The sequence below is a fragment of the Gadus chalcogrammus genome, chromosome 6, assembly GCF_026213295.1.
Source record: "Gadus chalcogrammus isolate NIFS_2021 chromosome 6, NIFS_Gcha_1.0, whole genome shotgun sequence".
Lineage (NCBI taxonomy): Eukaryota > Metazoa > Chordata > Actinopteri > Gadiformes > Gadidae > Gadus > Gadus chalcogrammus.
In genome coordinates this window covers 23,989,740-24,000,938 of record NC_079417.1, presented here as the reverse complement: position 1 = coordinate 24,000,938, position 11,199 = coordinate 23,989,740, and positions in this window count along the sequence as shown.

Here is an 11,199-nt window from a genome sequence, read left to right as displayed (position 1 = left end):
CTTCCTGGCATCAACTGGTTGCTATGACACCTTCCAATCAGGATTTCGACCCCTGCACAGCACTGAGACCGCCCTTATTAAAGTTGTAAACGACATCCGTCTTAACACAGACTCTGGCAAAACCTCAATACTAATGCTACTTGACCTCAGTGCTGCATTCGACACTGTAGACCATACATTACTTCTGGAAAGGTTAGAAAACTGGGTGGGGCTTTCAGGCACTGTCTTAAATTGGTTCAGGTCCTACCTGCAAAATAGGAACTACTTTGTTTCCATTGGCGACTTTGTATCAGAATCAACCAACGTGACGTGGAGTCCCACAAGGTTCGATCTTAGGACCCCCTTTATTCAGCATCTACATGCTCCCACTAGGGCAAATCATGCAAAATAACAATATTGACCATCATTGCTATGCTGATGACACGCAAATCTATGTATCGCTATCACCAAATGACTATCGGCCCATAGATCTGCTGTGCCAGTGCATTGAGCAAGTGAAGGAATGGATGTGCCGAAATTTCCTTCAACTAAATGAGGACAAAACAGAGATAATTGTATTTGGTTCTAAAACAGAAAGGCTTAAAGTAACCCAACACCTTCACTCTCTGTCCCTGAAAACCTCAATCAAAGCCAGAAATCTAGGGGTTATCATGGATTCAGATTTACATTTTGACAGTCACATCAAATCAGTTACAAAATCGGCATATTATCACCTAAAAAATGTAGCAAGACTTAGAGGGCTCATGTCCACCGAAGACTTACAAAAACTTGTACATGCCTTTATCACTAGTAAGCTTGATTACTGCAATGGTCTCCTCACAGGTCTCCCAAAACAAACTCTGAGGAAGCTTCAGCTTGTTCAGAATGCTGCTGCTAGAGTCCTAACAAAGACCAAAAAATTTGATCATATTACACCAATTCTGAAATCGTTACATTGGCTTCCTGTAGGTCAGAGAATTGATTTTAAAAACATGTTGCTAACCTATAAATCCCTACATGGTTTAGGCCCAAGTATTTAACTGATATGCTTCCACTATATCAGCCTTCTAGACCAGGGGTTTTCAAAGTGTGAGAGAGTGAGCCCCCCCTCAGAGAAAAAAAATCAGCTGAGCCCCCCCCCCAATTTTTATTTCTAAATACCTGTGTTTTGAAAGCTATTTTAATTATTTTACACATTTCAAACATCTCTGATCATAATTTTAAAACATTTGGAACAAATTTTTGAAACATTTGAAGCAAATTTTTTAACATATTTTTTAAACATATTTCTGAAACATTACAACATCTTTTTGCGTTTTTAAACAACACAATTTAACAACTTTATCTGAGCATGTTTTAGCTGAACCTTTTTTAAATACATTTGAACATCTTAATCTGTGTAAACTGCCAGTTTACAGATTCATTCAGGGTCTCAGACTCTGAATTTTCTGAGTCGAATCAGATCTGCCTTTTCAGTCCAGTGATTCGACTATTCGGCGGGGTTTGTTTACCGGCGTTGCTATGGTGACCTAAATTATTATAAGCAACTGAAAACGACGCCAGTTTGAAACTAAAACTGTGATTCTGAAAAAAGTATAAATGCTATCAAAATTCCGTTTAGATAGTATTGAAGATACAAGTGTGTAGATTTGTTTAATGGTTTGAACGATGGTAAACGGTTGAAAAAGGAATGAGTTACGATGTCTAGAAGTAGGTGTATCAGAATGGGCTGACGTCTTCAATGAAAACAGCTGAAAACGAAGCGGTATGAAACTAAAACTGTGATTCTGAAGACATTTTAAATGATATCGAAATTCTGTTTAGATATTATTGAAGATACAAGTGTGTAGATTTGTTAAATGGTTTGCACGAAGATAAACGGTTGAAAATTGATTTAGTTATGTTACTTCTACAGTTGAAGTACGACTGATGATTTGAATCATCGTCTTTCAGGGTTTTTTTCGGGTTTATTTTTTTCTCACGTCGCGCCCCCCCTGAAGAACTCTGGCGCCCCCCAGGGGGGGCGCGCCCCACAGTTTGAAAACCACTGTTCTAGACCACTAAGATCCTCTGAGACCAATCTGTTAATTATCCCCAGAGTAAACACAAAAGCAGGATTTAGTTACTATGCAACAAATAGCTGGAATAAACTCCCAGAGGATTTAAGACTTGCCCCAACTCTGAGCACCTTTAAAACAAGACTGAAGACTTTTATGTTTGCTATAGCTTTCTGCTAAAATCTTAAATACATTGCACTTTCTAAAAAGCTTTTTTAACTTTGCCTTTATTTTCTATTTTAATACTAAAATGCCTTTTTCTATTTTACCCATTTCTTTGCATATGTTTTTCTTTTACTTATCTATTATTTTATTTTATTGTATGACAATGTTTATATGTGAAGCACTTTGAGCCTGCCTTGTTCAAGTTCAAGTGTACTTTATTGTCAAAAATCTATGTAACAGGGTTAGCACAGAAGTTTGAAATTGCGTTTGGCCAGACTCCAATGTGTAGTTAAAAAACATTTAACAAAAAAACATATAACATTTAAATAAGACATTGACAATAATCTCTCACACACACACACACACACACACACACACACACACACACACACACACACACACACACACACACACACACACACACACACACACACACACACACACACACACACACAGCAGCAGAAGTACAATCAGTGGTCACAAGGTGCAACAGTAAAGTAAAGTGCAACAGTAAAGTGCCAGTGACATGGTGAAGTTCATGTGGTTTTCTTCAGTGTGTTGATGAGTCTGATGGCTTGTGGAAAGAAGCTGTTACTCAGTCTGCTTGTGCGGGACCGCAGGCTGCGGTACCGCTTCCCTGATGGTAGAAGGGAGAACAGACTGTGTGCTGGATGAGTTGTGTCTTTGATGATGTTCATTGCCCGCTTGGAACAGTGTGAAGTGTACAGTTTCTGAATGGCTGGTAGGGGTGACCTGATGATCTTTTCTGCTGTGTGTATGAAAAGTGCTATATAAATAAAGTTGCCTTGCCTTTCCTTGCCTTGCCTTGCCTACTATTGAGAACCTGCTAATATTTATTTATTTAGATTAATAAAATTAGCGGAGATAACATCTGCAACAACTTAAAACTATTTCCAACTTCAGTTTATTAACTCAATTTGTAACATTTAAACAAGACTGCTAAGTCTGTGTGAATCTCAAAACAGAGAAACAAGAGCAATTGATTCACTGGGGTTTGCATTTAATTAAAAATATTTTTAAACAGTAAACATTGGTCACTTGTCAGCTTCATCAGCTTATTCCATTTCAAAAAAAATTATATATGTTCATCTTTCAAGCATCAATAAAGACACCAAGTCCCTCTGTCATGACTCTGTATAGAACATGTGGTACTTGTTGATTAGCTCAGTTGTTATGGCAATGAATACGCCCTCAGCTGACAAAATAATGCCAGCGTTTTTTTTCAACTGAAAATAGAATTGCCTTGTGGTCAACTGTCATTTAATACATCTGGCAGATTATGTCAAGGTTTAAAAAATGAATATTATTATTCTTACCTGGTCATGTTATTACACAGCTGGAAATCGTGGATTTATTGATAAAGACTAGCTAGCCTTTTTGACAGACAAAACAGCAGAAACTATGCAACCCGGTATCACGCAATTGCGTGCTCATGCGCACGAACGTTAATCTATTGAAGCGTGTTCCAGAGTACGATAGTCCGACTTTTTGCGTGCTACACAGAACGAAATGTAAACCAATGCTTTCTGAATGGGAGTGTTGTCAGACAATGAACGTGCTCCACAAAACGGTACGAGAGAGAGAGAAAGAGAGAGAGGGAGGGACAGAGAGAGAGAGAGAGAGAGAGCGAGAGAGAGGCTTCAGAAAGGGTGTGCGCAGAAAGTACAGTGCACCCTAGTTATGTTTATGCCAAAACCACAAATGCTATATGTTTATATATATATATATATATATATATATATATATATATATATATATATATATATATATATATATATTGCCTATATATATATAGGCTATATATATAATTAGGCTATAATGATATTATTTAGCGTGTAATGAGACAATCTATAGCCAAATTGTCGAAGATGCCCGAGAATCTCCGGGGATATCAGCATGGGAAATCGGCGAATCAGACCCATAAACCTATAAAGAAAGACGTCATCTCAAGCGGGAGAGAACGTTTGCGGTGCTGGTTTGTGTCACGTAAGTACAGTGCCGTGTTCCAATACCCGTACTGTCCGTACTTAATAGCCACAATTTGAGTACGCAGTACGTTCCAATTCAGATCCGGCGAAAAGAAGTATACTTCAAGGACCCGGATGCCGTACTCAAAACGGGCTAATCGTGAAGTGTGGATCGAAGGACACTCCCCGTACTCAACGGCAGCCATCTTAGCTACGTAGTGAAAGAGGCGGAGCCAAAGTCGGCGCATTTCCTTAAGGAGCTCCGTACAGATCATTCATTGTTGAAAATTGTCTGTGATAACTAACAAAGGACAGCTTTTGGCCACCCGTTTCTACTTAAAATTGTCTGTGATAACTAACAATACGACAACTTTTGGCCACCCGTTTCTACTTTCACCTTTGATACTGAGAAATTGTGACAATACACGGATATATTAAATGCAGGTGCGCTGCTCAGTAGGCAAACCGCGAAGGAAAAAAGGTTAGCAGCTTCATCTGTTCTTTTTAGAATTGTATGTATTGATGTTTATTTTATCTAGCCATCTATTCTCTTGTTTTTGGCTATGTGCCATGACATCTAGAAATCATACCGTATTTAATGGGTTGTAGTGAGTGTAACATAATTCACCTACAGTATTTTGTTATGTGTTGTTCTTTCAATTGTGTTAGGCATGTCGTTTACTATCTTGGTGGTTCAGGGATCGCTGTCCCTTTTAAGGATTCCGAGCGTCTCATGACGTCAGACCCCATGCGGGTTTGTTTACCTTCAGCACGTTTTGATTTCCTGTTTCTCTCTTACTAAATAAACGAGTCATACAATTGTGTGCTCAACGTGCGAAATTGTATCTCTCACTTATGGCAATTTCCACAGGGTTATCATTAATATTGATGTGTAGGGGTTGTTTATAACTCGTGAATAATATTGTTTAGACCACGGTCTGGGGGAATACTCTGATTCTGATTGGCTGCAGTGCGTGCATTAACTCATGATATAGCCCTACAGACACCTGCTAAGTAGTTCCAGTCAGTGTTTAGATTCTCTGCCCGATATTTCCCACCACTATACTCGGGCCGGGCCTTTGATCGAGCGTTGTTATTTTTATTTTACCATTGGTTTATTGGCCTAATCTGAGGAGAAATTTATGCCATAAACAGAAATAGTATAGGCCTTTATTACACGGGTCTTCTCAATGCCGTATTCAATTTCTTTCAACGGGGCTGCATCCAGTCACTTGACCGTTATGGTTGCTATGGTGGTTGCTAACGACCGCCCCCTCTAATCCTTACATGGCTCTAAAAACCACGCGGCAAAGGAGCTGCCGTCCATTGTGTTGTTTTTGTCGTAAACTAGGGTCCGATGGTTAGAAAATAGGCAGACATTCCAAGGTATCCTTAAAAGGCAGCTTGGAATTTTTTATTTTCTGCAGTTTAGACTTCTACTATAACCTATTTTGGAAAGCAAAACACCAAGCTCATTGATTTAACGAGGCAGGGTCATTTGAAACAATTTATTAAATAAATATTTGTGAGATGTCATTACTTCTCCTGAGTTTGCTTCCTATTTATGTCGAGGATACACCCCTACTGTCCACAAGCATCCCCCCCCCCCTCCCCATATGGATTTGGAGAACTGTTGCCACGTCCCAGTGGTGGAGGTATCATATATATGAAAGAGGGCATTCAATTATACTATAATGATCAATTAGGAGGCCGAAGCCCTGAAGGAAATGATGCAATAGGTGACTGAGGGTCAACATTTGAGAACCCCTTTTATCAAAGGGGGTCTCAAAGGACTCATACACTTCAACCTGTGGCTCCAGCCCTACAGGAAATGACTCAGCAAGTGCTCCATCTCGTTGCACCTGCACCCAGCGGCTCGCTTGCAAGATTTTGGCCTGAAGTTCTTCCCAGACCTACACCCTAGCCATCCAACATGCATATCTGAGAATCAGGCCTCTCTTTAATAATGACAAAAAGTTATGAGAGAAATACACGTTAACTTTTGTTATCTCATAAGCGGCGTGGTGCCGGCTCCTTTTGACCTTTTGACCCCAGACTTCTGGGGGAATAGCTGAATCAATTCATTAGTCAATCGGAAGTATGTAAATATCTTCCCGGTGGCGTAAGAGGTCGAACAAGGTGTCCTTCAACATCTACGCTTCCAGGCGATTGCAACGGTGCTACACATGAGCATGTTCGAACATGTTTAATGGTAGTAATTAGCTGTCGAAATTGGAGGCCTTAATCAATAATGAGCAGCTATTGATTTGCTTCCCGATTGAAAATTGTGACAAATGACATGTTATTTAGCATCTACACGTTGAGCTGAGTCCAATGACACCAAGCATGCGGGTGGTAACATGTATTTTACATGGTACACCTAGGTCTAGGACATGATCTCGGTGTAGCAAGAGGGCGAGCTTGATCTCATTGGACTCAGCTTAACGTGTAGATGCTAAATAACATGTAATTTGTCAGAAATCTCCATCGGGAAGCAAATCTATAGCTGGTCATTATTGATAAAGGCCTCCAAAATCGACAGCTAATTACTACCCCGAAACATATTCAAATATGATCATGTGTGGCACTGTTGCAATCGCCTTGAAACGTAGATGTCAAAGCACACCTTGTTTGCTCCGTTACGCCACCGGGAAGATATTTTCATACTTCTAATGGATTGATTCATATTTTAAGGTTCTCGGAGTGAGACTTTAAGCGGCTGCAGCAGAAGTGTTGAGACGAAAGATGATATCAAGACATTTATAGAATATTCCCATTCACATTATGATTCTTCGTCATAACATCCGACCAAACATCCTTCACATTCACCAAGCGAAGATTATGAAAGCCCAGGCCCCACCTTCCTGCACTCGGGGTCCGACTGGGCCAAGTTTCAGGCAGGAAGGGCCTCCCCCTCCTGCCCTCGGGGTCCGACTGGGCCAAGTTTCGGTGCGGGGGTCCCAGTTAGGCCCTAGAATAAGGTATTCAAATTTCAGGGCGAAATATACTTTTTTTCTCTAAGGGCTAGAACTCCAAATCTCGGATATGTCGTTCTCGGGGCCCTGGGAAATGTGTGTAAACATTTAAGTATCCCTGGCTATCTCGAAAAGGCCGGAAAAGGGGCGTGACCTCCAACAGTACAGTAAATGTAGATAAGACAGAGGTTCGTTTCTAGTCCCCATTTTTTGTGGGATGGAGGTGTACATTTGTGGCTTAAGGTGTGTAGTAGGGATGTGTCGGTCGCGACTGATTCGTTACAAAGAACGAATCCCGAACGTGAACGACAAGAACTGGTTCCCCAAAACAAGAAGAACTGGTTCTTTGATTCTTTTTTTTTAACATCAACCAAACATATGGTCACGTAAATAAAATATACAAACGAACAGAGCTCCGTCTCCCCGCGACTTATATTGATTGAGTCTACAACTTCCTCAAAGATTCAGCCAATGAGAGGTAGCAATGGTGTTGGAATGGCACCTGGGTAAACCAATGACAAGGCGGTACCGTCGAATATGCGCGCTTACTCTCTCTGACGTATCTTGGGTCATACCATTCGACTCATATATCCCCCTACATTTTTTCGAAAATAGACTTGACCTCCATCTGTTTATTGGATAAACACATTTCCCAATCCCAGGAGTCTTTGCTCCATTCTACGTCAATTTAAGAACAAACAAAGAAATTAAACTGCAGTTCGTATTTTTTATTTATGACCATGCAAGTTCTGTAATGCCTGAACAATGAAGAATTAAATGTAAAGTAAAATAAAATTATAAATGTAAAACCATGAATGAAATATAGAGAGTAAGCAAGTGGTATAAATATTGGTGGGACGTTCGACATACTATATAGCAGGCATCTCCAAACGGCGGACTGCGGCCTTGACGGTCCTATCCGGACCAACGACCAATTAAAAAAAAAAAAAATTATAATTTTTTTTTTTTTATTATTTATTTTTTTTAAGATGTAATCTGACGTAAGGAACGAATCAAAACGAACGAATCAAATAAACGAATCGTTATAGTGAACTGAACTGAAATAACTAGTTCCCGGAAAAGAATCATTTTGCCCATCCCTAGTGTGTAGACACAGCTGGCCTGTGGCCACGTTTTTGAAGTCTGGGGTCAAAAGGTCAAAAGGAGCCGGCACCACGCCGCTTATGAGATAACAACAAGTTCATGTGTATTTCTCTCGTAACTTTTTGTCCTTATTAAAGAGAGGCCTGATTCTCAGATATGCATGTTGGATGGCTAGGGTGTAGGTCTGGGAAGAACTTCAGGCCAAAATCTTGCAAGCGAGCCGCTGGGTGCAGGTGCAACGAGATGGAGCACTTGCTGAGTCATTCCCTGTAGGGCTGGAGCCCCAAGTTGAAGCGTATGCATAAATGTTGACCCTCAGTCACCTATTGCATCACTTCCTTTAGGGCTTCGGCCTCCTAATTGATCATTATAGTATAATTGAATGCCCTCTTTCATATATATGATACCTCCACCACTGGGACGTGGCAACAATTCTCCAAATCCATATGGGGAGGGGGGGGGGATGCTTGTGGACAGTAGGGGTGTATACTCGACATAAATAGGAAGCAAACTCAGGAGAAGTAATGACATCTCACTAATATTTATTGAATCAATTGTTTCAAATAACCCTGCCTCGTTAAATCAATGAGCTTGGTGTTTTGCTTTCCAAAATAGGTTATAGAAGTCTAAACTGCAGAAAATAAAAACATCCAAGCTGCCTTTTAAGGATACCTTGGAATATCTGCCTTTTCTCTAACCATGGGACCCTAGTTTACGTCAAAAACAACACAATGGACGGCAGCTCCTTTGCCGCGTGGTTTTTAGAGCCATGTAAGGATTAGAGGAGGCGGTCGATAGCAACCACCATAGCAACCATAACGGTCAAGTGACTGGATGCAGCCCCGTTGAAAGAAATTGAATACCACCCTACACACTCAGGATATTAATGATATTTAAATTATTATGACCATGAAGTCTTTATTTGCATGGGTTTACATTTCGTTCTGTGTAGCATGGAAAAATCTGAGAAACACTCCCATTCAGAATGCATTAGTTTACATTTTGTTCTTTGGAGCACGTTTATATTTATATTGTGGCGAGCGGCGCGGGAAGGACGAGACGGGAGCCCAGGTTTAAATGGCGGCGCAACTCTCGTGCCTCAATAGACCGCACAACCCCGAGGGCTGCCTTTATTCAAACACACACACATAACGGAAAACACGGCACACCTGACCGACGGACATACGACTCCGGGTAACGGTTGCCGACAACACTACACACAATAAACACACAAACAATAGAGACCCCAAACCCGTTAACCCCACTTAACCTAATAACATAAACAAGTTATCTAAAGACAATAAAACCCCTTTTCCCCAAACAACATTATGAATACCCCATTACCCAGACTCCCCAGGGGGTAGGAGTCGCCACACAGCCCCCACCTTAGGGGTCAGACGTCCCGACGACCCCAACACCCAATGCACAGTCCCGAGTGTTCAGGGGGCCAGCGCCGCCGCCTTGGCCCCGTTGGGACGCCCGTCTCCAACTGTCCGCAGAGGACCTGGGGGTGTGGTGGTCGGGAACCACCTCTTTCGGGGCCCCCACCAGGTTCTGCTGTAGGGGGGCTCTGGAGCGCCGTTCGGGCACCCCATCCTCCGCCGCCCTCCGACGTCTGGCCTTCCGACGGCCACGCCGGCGGCTGGGACGAGGGTGGGTGGCACGCTGCCCCGTCCACCCGCAGTCCTCGACCAGCCTAAGCTGCCGACACTGCTGCGGGTCAAGGTCAGCCCTGTCGTGCCGCCACAGTGCACGGGAAGCCTCAGCCGCCTCGGTGGCGGGAAGGGTGGCCGTCCGGACCCGGCCCTTCCGCTGCCTGGACCTGACCTCCACGTTCTTTGTGCCGGGGACGGCCGCTGCCCCAGCCGCGTCCACGGATGCCCCATCAGGACGGCGGCAGAGCTCCACCTCAGCCCGTTCCGCCTGGTCCAGAGCCGCATCGAAGGTCTGGGGCTCGGTGAGGCGGACATGCCGCCCGAGACTCTCCGGCTGCAGTCCCCGCAGGAAAGCGTGGAGCGCCAGGGCCTCCCGTGTAGCCGCGTTTAATTCCGGGTAGCTGCGTCGGGTCAAGAGCTGGACGTCAGCAGCGTAGACGCCCAGGCTCTCCTCCTCCCTGCGGCGGCGAGAATCCAGCAACTGCTTGCTCTCGTTGCTGGAGACCCGTTCACCCAACCGCCTCTCCAACGCTTGGATCAGGGCCTGAAGGTCTCGCTGGTCCGCTTGGTCCAGGTCGAGCAGCACCCGTGCTGCCGTCCCCTCCAACGCCAGGGCAAGGTGGACAACCGCCTCCTCGGCACCCCAGTCGTTATGCCACGCTGCAAGCCGGAACTGGGCCAGGTATGGTTCCAACTGCGTTACCCCGGTGAACTTCGGCAGCCTAACCACTGTCCTGGGGCGGTGGGCAGCCGCCGGTCCTCCGGGCCTTCCGGTCGTGTCCACAGGGGGGCGCTGCTCTCCCATAGCGCAGGGTGCGTTGTCCATGGGCTCGACCGCGAAACTCAAATCCCCCCGCGCATGCGCAGGCCAAATCCCACTTCAGACACCAATGTGGCGAGCGGCGCGGGAAGGACGAGACGGGAGCCCAGGTTTAAATGGCGGCGCAACTCTCGTGCCTCAATACACCGCACGACCCCGAGAGCTGCCTTTATTCAAACACATGTTCAAGTTGAATGAGAATAATAATAATAATAATAATAATAATAATTCTGCCATAGTATTTATTTAAGGGGGGGGGGGATACAAGTCTTTTGGCCATTCGTAGTGTTGATCAGCAGAGAAATAATTTGTCCGCAAAGACGGTGACGTCGCTTAGCAACGGAAGACGCTGGGATAGACAAGTCACCGGACAACTACTACCCATGAACGGAGCGTTCCACGGCATTGAGAAGACCCGTGTAATAAAGGCCTATAATATTTCTGTTTATGGCATAG